We start from the raw sequence: 19,287 nt of genomic DNA, 5'->3' as shown, positions 1-19,287 counted from the left end.
TGGCATCTGGAGAGATATTTTACCCTTCTTCCATGCTAAAGAAAATCTTTTACTTTATTTGTCATTGGTATCACCACTTTCCAGATTCAGTAGACATTTTATTACATGCCTACTAAGTGCAAGGCACTGTGTTTGCTAGATGTTCTGAATACAAAAATGAAAAATGCCAATCCTTGCACCCAAAAGATTGCCACACAGAGAGAGTAATATGATTTAAGCTAGGATGTAATGAGGGCAAAAGAGAAATTTTGAAAAAAGAAAGATCATGTTTAACTGTGGTTCCACAATCAGGAAAAGTTTTGTGGTCAAGTAGAACCTGAGATAAGTATGAGAAATATTATGAAAGGTAGAAATGAAATTTGGAGGATGACCTAGGTTAATAAATGGATGCAGAGAGTGGTAGGTGTACCTGGGAGAATAGTTTGAACATTACATATGCAACATATATTGTCCAAAATAGAGAAGTAAGAAATAAAATGGTGGCTTCTCCATATCTAAAAAGAGAAGTGATACTCAAGAAAATCCAGCATGGCTTTATCCAAAACTGGTCATGTCTGACTAACCTCATTTCCTTCTGTTTTATTTTTGGTCAGAGGAGTGCTGTCATTATATTTTACTAGATTTAGTAAAGCATTTGACACATTCAGGTTATTCTTATGGACAAAATAAGAGATCTGAGCAAGAAGAGAGTGCAATTAGAAGGTTTTAGATCTGAAACAATGACTGGACCAAATCAGTGGCTTAGTGTCCCATAGAGACGTCTCTAATAAAGTACCACAGAGCTCTGTTATTGATTCTATGTTGTTAAATATTTTTATCAATGGCTTCAATTAAGACATAGATGGCATATTTGTTAAATTTCATAAAACCAAGAAATGGGTGGACCAGATAATAGAGCAAATGAAAGAATAGGAATATAAAATTGATAGACCAGAAAGATAGACCAAATCTAATATGATGAAAATATAAAGAGAAAAATATAAAATCCAAAATGTAGCTAAAACCTTAGTTTCATAAATACAAGATGAGTGAGACAGGTCTAAATAATAGTTCTTGTAGGGGTTAGGATGGGTGGATTTGATGAATTGCAGATTCTTTTAAAAACTAATGTAATCTAATCTCTATCAAAGCAGAACATTTTTCATTGAAATGAGATGATTCTATAATATTTTCCCCCATAAGGCACAGGGATTCATTGTCATTTTTTGAACATTTGAATGACATGGTCAAACTGGGTATTAAGAGGAATATTTTTGCCACATGTGACTGGGAAAAAGTAGAAGTATGGATTAGTTATTTTTTATTTTACCCTTAACTTCTGTGTATTGGCTCCTAGGTGGAAGAGTGGGCAATGGAGGTCAAGTGACTTGACCAGGGTTACACAGCTAGGAAGTGTCTGAGGCCAGATTTGAACCTAGGATCTCCCATCTCTAGGCCTGGCTCTCTATCCACCGAGCTACCCAGCTGCCCCCTGAGTAGTTATTTTTTTAAGGGAAACCTCTGACTTTATTGGTGTAGAACAGCAATGTCAAACTCAAATAGAAATGGGTCCATACCCACCAAATCTCGCATTGATATTTTATTATTGTTGAGGCATTTCAATTGTGTCCTACTCTTTGTGACCATATTTGGGGTTTTCCTGACAAAGATATTAGTTTACTATTTCCTTTTTCAGTTTATTTTACAGATGAGCAACCAAACAAAGAAGGATTAATATGACTTTCTTAGGGTCATGCAGCTAGTAAATGTCTGAGCCCAGATTGAATCCATGCAGATGATTTTTCCGGATTCCAAACGCAGAGCTGTAGCTGGCCCCTGCCACCTAGCTGACCTCTCATACTGATTTATATTATGTATATTGTATTATAATTTTATTAAATATCTTCAATTAGGTTTTAATTTGGTTCAGGCCCCACTTGGGAGTTTTGGTTGACCTCCACTTTTTCAGCCTTGACATAGGAATTCTCTGTGTGGAAGCTAAATGCAGATCAGCAACTTCCTTACAACATTTTTTCCATATTATTCTGAGGGCACTAAAAAGTTAAGTAGCATACGCAGTTATATTACCGGTATGTGAAAGAGATAGGGCTTGAACCCAGGAGTTCATGACTCAAAGGCTAATCCTTTTCCCATGCTTCAAGTGAGGAAGATATTGTAACAGTACAGGTGGGTTAAAAGCTGAAAGTAGAATAATGACAGTGAGTGGAATGGTAGCAACACATTTGAGAGTTGTAGTGGCAGAATTGACATAACTTGGCAATTGATTGAATGAAAGGATTGAGGAAGAAAATAGGCCAAGATGCTGAGAGATAATGAACCTAGTTAACTAGGAGAATGGTGGTGTCATCAACAGAAATGAAAGATCTGTGTGAAAGACTGAGCAACTATCACCTCAGCTTCCTAAAATTTGAAAAAAAGATTTAAAAAATAATAATCATCTCTGCCTAGAAATGACACCTAACATCCTCTATGACTAATAAATGAAATGAAAATGAGGTGGTTTCTAATTTTAAAATATTTTCTCAAAGTTCAAATTAAGTTCACCTAACCATTCACACATTTACCATCATGAATTCCATGTCTTTTGTTCAAGGAATCAGCCTTGAATAAAGAACCATTTTTAAATGCCTCTTGTGTGCTTAGTCCTAGGCTTAGGCACTGGTTGTGGGGCTGGGGTTGGGGGAGTGGGTTGGAGGGTGTATACAAATATGGATAAAACATAATCTTGCCATCAAGAAGCTAACACACTGGTAATAATAATGTTTTATGGGGCAGCTGGGTAGCTCAGTGGATTGAGAGCCAGACCTAGAGACGGGAGGTCCTAGGTTCAAATCCAGCCTCAAACACTTCCCAGCTGTGTGACCCTGGGCAAGTCACTTGACCCTCATTGCCCACCCTTACCACTCTAACACCTAGGAGCCAATACACAGAAGTTAAAGGTTTAAAAAAATAATGTCTTATGTTTGTAGAAGAGGGTCAGCATGGTGTAACAGATATAAAGATGGACTGAAAGCCAAGCAAGTGGAGGGCTTAAAATCTCACCTCTGACTGTGTGACCCTGGGAAAGTCATTTGACTTCTCATTTTCCTAGGTCATTCACTAAGACTGTAAGTTGCAGATGTTACAAACCTGCATTGGAAGGAATTTTCTCGCATGCAAGTCCCCTATAGAAATGTAATCCCAAGTCTGTCCTATCCTCATGTGCTTACATTTAATAGTGTTTTACAGTTTGCAAAGCGTTACAGTATCCCATAAAACACCCTTGCCTAATGTTGCCCACAGGCAACCTTATTTTGTGAAAGTATCATTAATGCATATCATACTCAAACATCATTTGCTTTATAATGTCATAAAACATAATATAATGTTATTCAATCAATAGCCCGAGATGCAGGTGGGAGAGTAGGTGATGATGTGAACTAAGATCATAAGCCTTGTGAGACACTAACTCTCCTAAACTGCAGCAGACTTTCTAATGGCACTATTTATAATTATTTTTGTGGCACTGATTATCCCTTAAAATGTTTTGTCCAATGTAAAGGAGGCACAATGGTGCAAATGCTGTTATAAATTTGGAATTAGAGGACTTGGGTGCTTGACTCATTTATGAACCATGTGATCTTTGGCAAATCATTTGCCCTTCTTTGGTCTCTATTTCCTCAACTGTAAAATGAGGGGGTTGGATTAGGTGACCTCAGATCTATTCCTTCTCCAAATCTTTAAATCTACAACATTTGTATACAACAAATTAAAGACAGGAGATAGGGGATGTCTATATTTTATTTTATTTTATTAGATTCTTAACAAAACTCTGTGTAGTAGATAGTGTAGATAATATCAGGAAAGTGAGGGGCAGCTGGGTAGCTCAGTGGGTTGAGAGTCAGGCATAGAGACAGGAGGTCCTAGGTTCAAATCTGGCCTCAGACACTTCCCAGCTGTGTGACCTTGGACAAGTCACTTGACCCCCATTGCCCACCCTTACCAATCTTCCACCAAGGAGCCAATACACAGAAGTTAAGGATTTTTTTAAAAAAGTGAGGCTTGACCAAGTTAAATGACAACTCATGTTTATATGGTTAGTTATAAGGTCAAGCTTAAAACCCATGTCTTTGGTCTGATTCAATCCTGTTTTCATACAAGTATAAAAAAATATTTTTATTCCATATAATAACATTCTAGATTTGGAAATAAAAGAGACTGTGGAGATTTAGTCTTTAAAATAAACTAGACTTAACAAATAAGATATTTACCCATATGGGAACAAATACTACATTTAGAAAAAATTGAGAAAATAAAAGAAAATCCAAAAATGCACACAGGAGATATGTATTAAAAAAGAGAAAATTTTAAGATATCTGAGTATTTAGCCACATAATTACTTTATTAAAATTAATTTACCTCTAGTAATTCAAATTTGTATAATTTGGGGGGGGCTTAAACTAAACTTTATATTACTAAGAAAAATTTGCTTAGAACTTAATAATTTTAAAATTAAATTGTGGGGGCCAACTAGGTGCCTCAGAGGATTGAATTCAAATATGACCTTAGATACTTAGGACCTGTCTATCCTGAGCAAGTAACTTAGACTCCATTGCCTAGCCTATATCAGTTCTTCTGCCTTGGAACCAATACATAGTACTGATTATAAGATGGAAGGTTAGGGATATTTTTTTAAAAATCTATTATGGAGAAAAGTACTAAAAAGAATGTAAAAAGATTATAAGTTTAAGTATAACTATAAAAAATGTAACCACTATAGAAATGCATATTTCTATATGGAAAGTTGACCTCATGAATAAGGTAATGCAGTGTGGTGGAAAACTTGCTAAATTTGGAATTCCAAGACCTAGGTTTAAATACTGCTCTGCCACTTACTACAAACGTGACATACTGATCACTTAATCTCTCTTTGCCTCAGTTCCTCATGCATAAAATGAAAGGGTTGGTTAGATAGCCTCTAACATCTTTTCTAACTCTAATTCCATAATCCTTTGACTTCAAACAAATCCAATTCAATTCCACAAATATTAATTTAGTTCCTCCTATGTACTAGGCATTGGACCAGGCTTCTAGGATTTTAAAAAAAAACAGGGAAAAAACTAAGTTTCTGCCCTAACGGTGTTTACATTGCTCTCTTTTTCACTGAGTAGATTTCTGAGGAACATAGAAAAGCAATTTTATGTAAACCTAGTTTGAGTTATCTTGTATTGTATTATTTTGTTGGAGCCATCATTTACCTGAGTGTAAGTATGCTTTCCATTAATTCAGATAAAAATTTCTTTACTCATTCCCATCCTTTTCTATTATTGTTCAAAAACTACTCTAATAGTCTGAAGTGTCACTGAAGCTTGATGCAGTCATCCACAGTAATTCTTATTCATGTTCTCCTTGTTCAGCCTTCTTTCAGTTATGTCCAACTCCTGGTGACCTCTTTACAGATTGTCTTGGCAAAGATATTGAAGTGGTTTGCCATTTCCTTTCCCAGATTATTTTACAGATGAGGAAACTGAGGTAAACAAAGTTAAGTGACTGGACCAGAGTACCACAGTTAGTAAGTGACTGAGGCCATATTTAAACTCTAGAAGGTGGGTGTATTTATTTGAACAAATTACAAAACGCATAAATCAAAGAGAATTCTATGTCTGATTTTCTATTCTTATCAATATATCTCTGTCCTCCATACATCCCAGTAGATTCTAAAACTGGGATCATCAGCAAATAAATTTCTGTATTAAGAACGGCTTTCCACCTTATAAATCTTTTATGTCAGAATGCTTGAAATGCTGCTTCTTTTGCATGCTAAGCACAAAATATCATTAGAAGGTTTGAAACAAACAAGAGAGTTGTTTGTCTTAGGGTAGTTCTCATTTAGCTCCTGAATTCTGTCACCGTTTTCTCAATTCCTTTCTTGCTTTTTCTTTTTTTTTCTTTACACTGTAACTAATTCTTTACACTGTAATGCAACTATATATAAATGGAAAAAAGTATATTATGTTCAAGATTTGTTTTATTGAATTGATATTGTACTTTGGGATGGAAAAAATCAATACTGAATTCTTTCTTCTTTCCCGTATTAACTTCTCTGAGTATTACAGTTACTAGGGATCTCAATAGCTGTCATTATTTTCCTATGTGTACAAACTATACATTCTATTTTTAAGGAAAATTCTTTAATTGCCAGAGATATCAAGTATAGCCCAAGATAACTTGAATGTCTGAAACTGTAGGGAAATTATTATATTTCAAAGGGGTAAGAAGGGATCCTGAATTTTTTCTTTTATTTTTATTTCCTTCTATAAATGGAACTAAATTTGTACTGTCATGAATTCTCTCTTACTAGTGTTTCCTTGTGTTTGATGAAAGTCATTGTCGATGTTAGCTGGAAGTGTCAAGGATAATATCTAGACCCATGGGAAATATTCTGGAATCTCCCTGTGATGTCTAGGACTGTCTCGGCCAGGAAAGTATCTCACAGTTGAATGGCTGTATAAAGAGGACCTTTTGTCAGATCAGTAATTGAATCTCCCTTGGATATAGTACAAAATGGATGCTTTTGCTGATGGAAATTGTGTTATACTGAGTCTCAGGTGGAATTTCTTTCTGGTCCACACTAGAATTGAGTCCATGACCTTGACTTCATTTTAATGTATTTTTTTGTTGTTGTTCTCAGTAGAAAGGGTCAAGCTATATTCCTTCTTTCTGAATTGGATAACATGCTTGAAATTTTACTTGCTAAAGTACTGTCCTTGCATACAATACTCCCTTGTTTTTTTATTGGTGGAAAGTAGCAAATTGTTCATTGCATCTTATAAAGTAATAATGATTGATTTGAATGGTCTTTAAGCCAACCTTCCTAAAGAACTAACTCTATTTTCTGATATGGGAATTATTATAACTTGGGCTGAAGAAAAAGCATTGATAAAAGTATAAAGGGCAATGTCTAAATGGGTAAATCCAACTATAATCCAGAAGGCAGAGATTAGCAAAAGCTGCCCCCATTTGGTTCATGTTGGTGGTCAAGTTTTGATAACTAAGAGATAAAGACAGCTTGTGAAGGGGGAAGTACTCAGTAAAATGCCTCTTTTAGGGGAAAGACAGAAACAACAACTTAATCTTTGGTCTTAAAGGTCAGAATGAACAAGCATATGAAAAGAGTGAGTTGTGATTGGGTGTACCAAACAAAGTGAATACAATGAACTTTTCTTCCTGAATTTAACATGGTAGTCAAATAACCTTAACAGCAATATCTATTATATTGAGTAATACCGATTGTCTAATCTTCTTTTAAGAAAAAATGTAAAGATAAAATACTGTTAAGGAAAAAAAATACTGTTAAACTCCCACTTGTATTTAAAACACTGTACTGCTCAGTTCTTACAATTCCTAGCTGATTTTAAAACTTGGTTCAAAAATCACTTTCTATACTAGGCTTTTCCCAATTCCCTTTGGTTGTTAGTACTCCCACATAACCCTAAAATCACTTTGCATTCATTTTGTTTATATATATATACGTATATATATATATATAGCATTTTATGATCTGTATATATATATTATCTGCCTCCAGGCACATGTAAGTTCCTTGAGGGAAGGGACTGATTTTTTTAATGGCATTTCCAGCACTTAAAAAAAGGTCAGTCACAAAGAAAACAATAAATGATCGTTGAATTGAAATCAATATCACAATTTTTTTTGTGATCACTCAAAAATTGGGAGAAGGAGAAGGTGGTATAGCCTCAGTTTCTCAGTCTGAAGGAACAGCAAAGTGTTTACTGAAAAAGTCACCCTCTAATCACTTGTTACAGGAAAAGTCACAGAATTAGGAGTTAGACCAGGAAATGCAAGAGAATAACAGAAGGAACTGAATGGGGGAGGAGGTAAGATGAAAAAAGTAAATACCTCTTGACTAAGCAAAATTAGACTGTTGTTGCATTTTTGTTTCTTCCTCCAATTAATCAACAAACTTTTAAAAAACATCTGCTCATGGGCCAGGTACTGTGTGGGTTGACTGCTGAAGTCACAAGGACTGAAGAAATGGACATCTAAAAATTATCTTTAAAAAGCATTTTTTCTGAAAATTAACAAAACGAAACAAAAACCATGCTTCTTTTCATGGATGCAAAAGTTCAGAATTTGTGCAATGATAACATGGAAATGATATAGGAAAAATAAAAGATATTTTGACACTTGAATGTTATAAATTAGGTAACTCTCCAAAGATGATAAGCTTTCATGTTGATGGTTTGACATAAAATTTAGCTATCATATGATCTCTGACACTTCAACATCTGGATTCCAAGTCAGTCCTTAGTGTTAGTAAATTAAATGGTTGTAGGAGACTTAGCTCAATGTTTGCTACTCTTTTTTCTCTAAACAATTTCTTAATCTTCCACAAGAGGATTTAGTGATCTATTTCTTTGTTGTCAAACCATAAAGAAAATACCTTTGTGTTTGGAGAGGCTATGAAGTATAATAGAAACAAACATAAACTTTACTTAATATTTAGACTTCATTTCTACACTTGGTCTTGATGTAATTAGCTGTTGGACACTGGACAACCATATAATCTATTTGGGCCTCAGTTCTGTCATCCATAAAATAAGGAGATTACAATACAGAAAAACTATCATAATGGGTAGCGTGAAAGAGCAGCCAGGTGGCACAGTGAAGAGAGTGCTGGACCTAGTCAGAAAGACTCATTTTCCTGAGTTCAAATTTGGCCTCAGACACTTAATAGCTGTATGATGCTGGACAAGTCACTTAACCCTATTTGCCTCAGTTTTCTCATCTATAAAATGAAATGTAGAAGGAAATGGCAAAATGTTCCTTTATCTTTGCCAAGAAAACCCCAAATGAGGTCAAGAAGAGTTGGACACAACTGAAAAACAATGACTTTTTTTAAGAAGGGAGAAGGATAGAATAATAAAGAAAGCTCTCTATTTAAAACCCTCCCCATAGTATCTGGGTGGCCCTGGGAAAGTCACCTTGTCTTAGCACTCTAGGCAATTCTGTAAGAATATTAAATTTAAGAAAAAAAATACCCACTTACTTAGAAATTGCACTTCCAGGCCCTCTCCCTATCCTTAAGAGGCAGTGTTTGCTTGATGGATAGAGTTTTGGCACTGACAATTGTCAGGTGGTTTAATCTGTACTTGCTTCAGTAACACCCTTTAAGATTTATCTACAAAGGCAGGTTGCTTCTCCAACTCAAAAGTTGGATCAATGGAAGGAGTTCCCCACACTGACAAAACCACAGACCTTTTAAGTATAGTGGTTGTGTTCTTATTTCACTAATGCATGAATTTGATGTCAGGAAAAATACCAGCACTGAGATTTGTAGTTTGCAACTTCGCTTACTGGACAATTTCTAGGGATCAGTTCTGTAGGTTTATAGCAGTATGCTGCCTTTAGTCTAGGATTACAAAGCAAATAGCAGGGGTTCCAGGTTCCACAGGCTCTAAGTAGGGATGAGAATGCCATGAGATTTATACTTTTTCATTCCATGCTCAAAATATCACTACCATCATTTAGGTGCTCACACTTCTTATGAAATAAACATCAGTACAGGAGGATTCTTCCTAAGGCATAGCTCTAATTCCTAAAACATCATTCTACCATACTTTCTGCTCAAGAATCTTCAATGAATTACTATTACTCATAGAATAAACAAAACTCCATATTCTAGCATTTACTATCCTCTATAATCTTTATTCTCTACCTTGTACTTCTCTAGGTATAATCTTCATTGACGTTACACATGTATCCTTTGCCTAAACTCAAAGGGAAATTTTTCTCAGAGACTGTGTTTTTCTGCCTCTGAGAATTTACTCATGCTCTTTAATCCCATTTCTGTCTATTGTCAGGGGAATGAATACAATCATTCATAAATGATCAGAATTTTCCATAAATAATCAGGCACCATCTCTAGACTATCACTTTAAATAATCTCATCTCTACTTGAAGAGCTCTACTGATAGCAAACTCACTATTTCGAGAAGCACCTCATTCCATCTTCAGACACTACTATAATATATTCTTTAAGGGGATAAAAGCAGAAATAAACTTTTTTTTAAATGAAAAGGGATAGATATTATTAGTAACTTTTAAAATCCTACCCCATCATCATATGAGGTTAAACAAGGATAAAGAGTCTTGGATTATCCCTTCAAGTTCCTGTGCTTTTATCTAATTATCTTTTCTTTTATTTCTCCTCCAGTTTTAACTTTTCCAGGATTCTATTCATGATGATAGATAGGAGCATACTGATAAATGTTTAATAACTAGCTCTCTCAACCCCCAAAAATGTATGCAGGACATACTTTTAAGTTTGAAATAGATTATTAACATTTTCTCCATCAATTTTTAATTTTTTTTAATTTTTTTTTAAATTTTAAACCCTTAACTTCTGTGTATTGACTTATAGGTGGAAGAGTGATAAGGGTAGGCAATGGGGGTCAAGTGACTTGCCCAGGGTCACACAGCTGGGAAGTGTCTGAGGCCGGATTTGAACCAAGGACCTCCTGTCTCTAGGCCTGGCTCTCAATCCACTGAGCTACCCAGCTGCCCCCTCTCCATCATTTTTTAAAGTTAAACAATCAACCAAACAATAAATCTAGCCCTGATTTCTAGATTTTAGAGGTGCAAATGCACACACCAAATATTTTACAATAGTTATTCAGAGTTGACTCCAGCAAAACTCTGGACAGCTCCCTATTTCTTACTCCAGAAGAAGTAGGCTACTAGTTCTTCACCAATCTTATTCTTCCTTCTCTTGCTTCTTTGTATTTTCAAAGGTTAGCTTTAATCTTTTTAATGTGGTCCTTTTTTTTTCTTTTGTAAACTCATAAAATATTTTATTTGTATCTTTGCTATAACACATATTGGCTCATATATGTGTATCTAAACCTCCAAACATATTTATGTATATATGTATATTATAATATATCAAGAAATTATAGAGAAAATTTAACTATGTAAATTATATGTACATACATGATGTATAATTAATGTGTAAGCATTATGTATATATAACATATGAGTTGATATAAGTATACCTATGATATATGTATAAAGGACTCATATACATAAGAGACAGAATGGTATATTGTCAATAACTGGCATTTGAGTTAGGATAATCTGAACTCAAATCATTTATCTAATATATATCACCTATCTGACCCTGGGCAAAAAAAGCCCTCAATTCTCCAAATGGCTATCAAAATCTAATGTTTCAGAATGATGGCTGTCAGTCTACAGTCATACATACACTCATACATGTTCCTACAGAGTATGATCTAAATGACTTATATAGGTGTATGGGGATGTCAAGAGACAAATATATAGATCATATATATATGTATATATATATATGCATATACATAATTCCACAAATATTAATGAGAACCATACCTATTAATTAATTGCTATAGGGAACTCTGTAATAAAGAAATCCCCATATAAATACTGATCAATAATTTCTGTGCAACTTATTGTCTGAATTTACTTGGGGCACTGACTAGCAAAATGACTGATCCAGAGTCACTCAAGCTATATGTGTCAGAATCAAGATCTCTGCCTAGGTAGACATTTCTACCCAGGGCCAAAGTCCCCTTTAAGTCTACTCATGTATATATTACCTTCAATTTTATCAAGAACTTCATTCATGTCTCTGTCAAATGTGTAGTGTATATAATACTACATCATTTTACAAATAAGGAAACCAGGTCTCAAAGATGGGAAGTCACTTTTTAGAAGTCCTCTCAAGTTCCTCTGTTAGGATTTGAAAATATATCTTCATTCCAAATCCAGTACTCTGTACTATATCTTACTGACCACATAAGAATAGCCTATTTCTTCTTCTACATAAAATTAAGTTCCTTGAGGACAGAAATGGTCTTATTTATTCTTCTTGGTCTCTCCTAAATAGCCCTTCAAAGGACTTTATTCATTGTAGACCCAAAGTAGTGACTGGTCAAATAAATGAGAATCTTAGCTGTAAATTTAATGGCCTTAAATTGTCCTTTTCCTTAATTTGACATTTCTTCTTGATTTTAAGTGTCCCACTGTGGAATTTGCAGACACAGGGATTTGCTATTCACCTTGCTAAAATGTAAAAGCTGATGCTCCACTTTGGGCTAATTTTCCTTTTTTTTGTCAAGAATGACCTAATTCCACCTTGACACTTGTCAGTTGTGACAGTGTTGTTGGTCTCTCAGCCTCTGTTCCAAGTGTATGGAACTGGTTTTTCCTCTTCCCTTTGCCCTTGTCACTTTTTTTTAATCTTCAAGGAACTTTTGCTTGTTCAATAGGCCACACAAATTAAGCATCACCTTCTTTAGTTGTATAACAATGCTCAGCTAATTCAGTTTCAATATAAAGAGAAAGGAAACATTTTAGACTTACTTGTAATTTAGTACCTGTTCTAGAAGATCCATCACTATAAATAGGAGCTGAAGTTACCTTATTCTCCAATGTCCAATTTTTTGCTCATCTTAAACCAGTAAAAGAAAGCAAACAAGAAATGAAAGAGTATGTGTGTGTGCGTGTCTGTGCATGTATGTTTGTGTGTGTGTAAGAAATATGATTACTTTCTAGATATAATCATATTTCATACTATTGCTATGAAGGTCCAAATGGCCATCATTTGGTTTTAAAAAACTTGATTTGGAATAAACAATCTTCTTTTCATTACAGAAGATTTGAATCATGTACCACCACCTAGTCTATTAATATATCCTCAGAAAATGTAGAGATTGTACTTAGTATTTGACAAAATTATTTAAGATTTTAGCTTTTTTCTACTTGAGTACTTATGCAGTGGTGTGGGGAGGGATCAGGTTCAGATGCATGATTGTTCTTTCTGTCTCTGTCTTTCAGATATGAAATCATCTAGTCCTTTCTATTTCCTTTCTGTGACGTCAAGTAAAATATTTGTCTATTAATTGTTCAGTTTTCAGGTATACAATAAAGCACACTGGGTTTGAAGGCAGAGGATCTGAATTGAGATCCTGGCTCTTCCATCTACTTTTTTTTCCTTTTTAAAAGTTTTAAAATTGTTTTGTATTTTTCCATAGAAACAATTTTAATAGTCATTTTCTGACATTTTGTAATCCTTGTTCTCTCTCTTCCATCCATCAGCCCATGTGCTATTTTGCAATATAGGTTTCTATAATCATAGTGTTGTGAAAGACGACACATATTACTTTTACTAGAGAAAAATTCATTGAGGGAATAAATTGAAGAATGATTGATCAAGTTGCATTCAGACTCCATCAATTCCTTCTATGATGGCAAAAAGTCTTTTTCATCATGGGTTTTGGAATTGTCATTGATGTCACAGTGCTAGTAATAGTTAAATCATTCACAATTTATCATTGTGCATTATTGTTGTTACTGTGTACTACCTTTTCCTAGTTTTGCTTACTTTCCTTTATATATAAAGACTTCATATACATCTTTCCAGGGTTATACTGTTCATCATTTCTTATGTCACTATTCCACTAGTATTCCACTATAGTCATATATCACATATACCACAACTAGTTCAATCATTTCCTTCTTCCAGCTGCTTTTGATATCTTGGAATAGTCAATTTATGTCTTTGCATCTTAGTTCTTCATCTGAAATCAGATGGTCCTATATTACAAATTTGGCCTATGTGTCCATAATGTTTTAATAGCCTTCATAAAAGTCTCTCACAAAGGATTTAGTAATTCATCCTTATAACATTCTAAAGGATTTTACTCCATTTCCTTTCAATGAATAAAATGTCAAATGTTAGAATCAAGTACATTCATTGTATTTGAGAATATTTGTTTCAATTGTAATTACTTTAAATGTTTACATCTGAATTTATTCAGCTACTCAGTTGAGAACTCTAAGTGTGAAGTGTTACCTATAATTATGTGAGGTGTTCAAATTACCATTTCAGGTTTGAAGTAATAGATTCCATTTGGTGAAAATGTTTCCAAATAAGCCATACCATCCTAATTTAAGGAGTTTTTAGCATTAGAGTCTACCATGAAGTGTGAGAGTGTCTATTTCTGTTCTAATTCTCATTCTCTTTTGTATTTCTGGATGTTTTTCCCTCACTAAATATATAACTAACTGCAGTTAGTAAGTCATAGGACACTCTAGTTTTCAAAGAATTAAAAATCACTATTACATAGAGGGCAATAGCCAGAAACTTGAAAATTAGTACAATGCTAAAACATATGAGACATAGGAAACCTCAAAGAACAACCAACATAAAGGTTGTTGTCAAGGAAATATATGATAGGAAAAGTGGATAGCTGATCCAATGGAGAGAGTTGCCCCATGGGCCCCATTGGCATCCTCTTAATTACAAGTATACTCCCTGAAGTATGAATTTATGGGAGAAAATGAAGACAAACTGTATAAAATAAACAGGGACAGAAAGGCGATAATCAGGCAAGTGTCATGGGTTTACAGTGAACACCTAAACCTGGTTACCTTTTAGCTAAATTTTATCTTAGGAAGCATGAGCAATGCAAAGCAAGCAAACAAACAAACAAAAACACTTTCTGTGTTAGAATCAATACTGTGTTGATCCTAAGGCAGAAAAGTGGCAAGGGCTAGGCAATGAGGATTAATTGATTTGAGCAGAGTCACACAGCTATGAAATGTCTGAGGTCACATTTGAACCCAGTACCCCTGATGTCTAAGCCTGGCTCTCTTTTCACTGAGCCACCTAGCTGTCTCTGTGATGAAAACTCTATAAGACTGTCAGGGAGGAACCTAGGTAGTTCAGTGAATTAAAAGCCAAGCCTAGAGATAGGAGGTCCTAGGTTCAAATCTGGCTTCAGATACTTTATGACCCCTATTTCCTAGCCTGGTGATGGCAAACCTATGACACATGTGTCAGCCCTGACAGGTGTAGCCATTTTCGATGACACATGGCCACATGCAGCTGCATACAGAGAAATATGGGGCCACATGCCGAGGATGAAACATTTGCTATAGTGTAGTATAGACACTGTGCACTATAGATGGCAATTCTACCTATATTAATTTACCTATTTTGGTTTATTAAATACAGTTATATATTACAATTATACATTTTTGTTATTTAAACTATACATATTGTGAAATTTTTTTTTTCTCAAAGTGACACACCACCGGAGTTACGCTCAGTTTTTTAGCGAATTTTGACACACCAAGCTCAGAAGGTTGCCCATTACTGGCCTATCCCCTACCGCTTTTCTACCTTAGGACCAATACACAGTATTGATTCTAAGATGGAAGATAATGGTTAAAAAAAACTTAATCAGAGCACAGCACAACTTCTGTGGTTTTTCTTCCTTATTTTAGTTGTTATTCAGTCTCATTTCAGCTATGTCTGATATAAAAGATATTGGAATGGTTTGCCATTTCCTTCTCCAGTTCATTTTGCGAATGAGGAAACTGAGGCAAACAGAGTTAAGTGACTTTCCCAGGGTACTATAAGTAGTCAATGACTGAGGTCAGATTTAAACTCAGTAAGATGAATCTTCCTAATTCCAAGCCTGGCACTCTACCCACTCTGACACCTAACATTTAACATTATATAATACACCTCCTGTTGATAGTCCCTGCACTTGAACTTTTCCATCTCATATGGAAGGTTGTTTACTCCAGAATGGATTTTCAGAGTTGTATGTCTTCTATTGCTTGAATTTGTTGTCCTTCTGAGTACATCTTTCAGCTTGGACATTCACTTGAGTAATGTGAAATAGACTCCCTGTATTCATGTTTTAGGCCAATAGGTTCCATTAACAAAATTACCATTTATTTCTTCTCCTTGGGGCACTAAAAGAGATGCTGAAGGCCTGAAAGTAGGTACAATTTGTCTCTAAAGAGTGTTATTCCCCCTCACTAGTGGGATTCAGCAGCACATATATTAACTCAGAGGTACAAGAAGAAAAGAACGATGATTTTGTTCATTTTACTCCATAGACATTTTGGAGGTGCTTAAAATGCTTCCGAATATGAATTTTTCTTTTAACCACTAATAAGAATCTGTTAAAAACTTTTTTTCTGCATTTTGGAACATGTGTTTTCTTGGAATCAAAATCCAACATAAGAGCTTGATAAATGCAGCAATTTTTGAATAACAACTTATCATGCTATCTAATTGCTTGAAAGCCGCATGATCATATAACATTCATTAATTCTTTTTTTTAATTTTAAACATTTATTAATATTCATTTTAACATGGTTACATGATTCATGCTCCTACTTTCCCCTTCATCCCCCGCATTCCCCCCACCCATGGCTGACACACATTTCCACTGGTTTTAGCATGTGTCCTTGATCAAGACCTATTTCCAAATTGTTGGTAGTTGCATTGGTGTGGTAGTTTCGAGTCCACCTCCTCAATCATGTCCACCCTAGCCCTTGCATTCAAGCAGCTGTTTTTCTTATATATTTCCTCTCCTGAAGTCCTTCCTCTGAATGTGGGTAGCGTTCTTTACCATAAATACCTCAGAATTGTCCTGGGTCATTGTATTGCTGCTGGTACAGAAGCCCATTACATTCGATTTTACCACAGTATATCAGTCTCTGTGTACAATGTTCTTCTGGCTCTGCTCCTTTCGCTCTGCATCAGTTCCTGGAGGTCTCTCCAGTTCACCTGGAACTTCTCTAGTTTGTTATTCCTTTTAGCACAATAGTATTCCATCACAAGCATATACCACAGTTTGTTCAGCCATTCCCCAATTGAAGGGCATACCCTCCTTTTCCAGTTTTTTGCCACCACAAAAAGCGCAGCTATAAATATTTTCATACAAGTCTGTTTATTTATGATCTCTTTGGGGTACAAACCCAACAATGGTATGGCTGGATCAAAGGGCAGGCAGTCTTTTATAGCCCTTTTAGCATAGTTCCAAATTGCCAGCCAGAATGGTTGGATCATCTCACAACTCCACCAGCAATGCATTAATGTCCCAACTTTGCCACATCCCCTCCAGCATTCATTACTCTCCCCTTCTTTCATTTTAGCCAATCTGCTAGGTGTGAGGTGATACCTCAGAGTTGTTTTGATTTGCATTTCTCTAATTATTAGAGATTTAGAGCACTTTCTCATGTGCAACATTCATTAACTCTTAATGAAAGACAGGTAACTTATAAAAACTCATGTTGCTACAAAGTATGCTATTTGTCAAACCTTTCTGATTTTACCTATAAAATTCTATCTCGAAAGCTTTTTATACCATCATTTGTAAGTTTTACAAGAAAGAACTTCATCTGATGCTTTAAACAAAGAGCTTTAGACAAAGGAGGACTTGGTATGGTGAGAACAACTACTGAATTCAGAGTCAGAAGATTTTCATTTGAAATCTTCTTTGCCGAACATGAATATGCTTGGGCAAATCATTTAACTTACCTAGGCTGAGTTTTGTCATCCATAAAATGAGAGGAAGAGGAGGGGGATTCTACCAAATGATCCCTAAAGGCCTTCACATCTCTAAATCTAAGACCTCGATGATTTCTCAAGGAAATTAAGCATTCCATATCAAGGTATGAAGGGAAAAACTGCCCTTCTGCCAATTTTGATTCAGATTCTAAACTGCTGATGAGACTGTAAAGGGAGAAGGAGGGGAATGAGAGCAAGAGTGGAAATATATAATGTAAGAAGATTTCCTCAAGCCTTTAGTCAAGTTGCTTCATCATTTCTTATAACTTGAAACTCCGTTGGTATTGGGAAGCAGGAGATGTCACAGATTGGTAGATACTGGAGAATGTGTTTAGCCAATTTATCTTCCATTCTTCCATTCTTTCTCTTCATCCTGTTCACATACCACTAGAAGTTTAAATCCTGATTTAATAGATGCAATTTTGTATCTATCTCATTAGGATCCCTACACCTCTGGCTTCCATTATAGTTATACATACTCAAAATGTGAAAGAATTCCCAGAGGCTGGAATATCAAACACACACATGTATACACCTAAAAGGCAAGATATTTATATTGTTAAACTCTAAATAGATATTTTTCATTTGTGTCTGACTTTTCATAACCCCTTGGTCAATACAGTCCAAAGGATTTTCTTGGCAAGCATATTGGGAATGATTTGCCAATTTCTTCTCCAGTAGACTCAATAAATAGATCCTTTTCTTCAAGCAATCAAAGGTTGACTGCTTTGCTCAGGGTTACACTCCTAGGAAGCATCTGAGGCCAAATTTGAACTCCTATCTTCCTGACTTCAGACATGTAGTGCACTAGTTCTATCCACTGAGCCACCTAGCTGTCTCATATAGTCTTTGTAAAACTATGAACAAAAATGGCAGATAGTTATACTGCCTACATTATGCCTCAGAGTAGTGATGCTGAAATTTATTTTGTTTAGTTTTTATCAATAACTTTTTCAATTCCTTTGTTATTCAGTCAATAAGTATTTATTGTATTAAATGTCTTCAATTTGCCAAGCACTCTGCTAGATGCTGAGCCTAGAAAGGCGAAAAAAACTTAATTCAAAAAGGAAATGTTCTGTTAGACAACATATCTATGCAAAATACATACATAATGAATGTATAAGTTAGGGAGAGAGTGCTGGCAGTTGCATGGGGGATGAGGAAGTCAGAAAAGGCTTTATGACAAGCATAGTTGACACCAATCCCCTATGTGTGGAAATATATAATTTGTGTATTGGACTCTTGCAATGAAGATGCAGCATAGTATGGCAATGAAAAGGAACCTGGATTTAGAATCAGAGGAAATTGATTTAAATACTAGCTCTGACACTTTATTTGGTAACACTAAATGAGGTGATTAACCTCCATAGATTTCAGTTTGCTCACGTTTAAAATGAAAAAGTTGAACTAGATAACCCCAAACTCCTTTTTAACCCTAAACCTATTATCCTCTGAACCTATGAGCACCATGGTCCCTACTCTACTCCATCCTTGTCAGGAATCTGCAGTCCAAAGGTTGGGAGCCATCATCCTATAATTAATAACTCTAGTGGCCTCTACAAAGTGATAAAGATCTATTTATAGACCCCGTGCTCCCTAGACATCTTCCTGTCAGCCATTTATCAGCACAGAACAGGTGCCTGAAAGTCAAAGACTCTTCCACCCCAGATAGAAGGAATGGTCAGAGAGAAAGTTGACTCAAAGGACAATGAAAGAATATTTTTGATTTTCATTTTCCCACCCTGGTGCTGTCTAGGTTATCCTGGATGATGGTCAATTGACTGTTCACTTTTCCATGATCAGAAAAACTCATCATCTTTTCCAGGGCTTTTTAGACACAGATAATATTGATATGCACGGCTGTTTCAACTTCT

This window comes from Gracilinanus agilis, chromosome 2 (genome assembly GCF_016433145.1).
Source record: "Gracilinanus agilis isolate LMUSP501 chromosome 2, AgileGrace, whole genome shotgun sequence".
Taxonomy (NCBI): domain Eukaryota; kingdom Metazoa; phylum Chordata; class Mammalia; order Didelphimorphia; family Didelphidae; genus Gracilinanus; species Gracilinanus agilis.
This window is presented reverse-complemented; position numbering follows the sequence as displayed.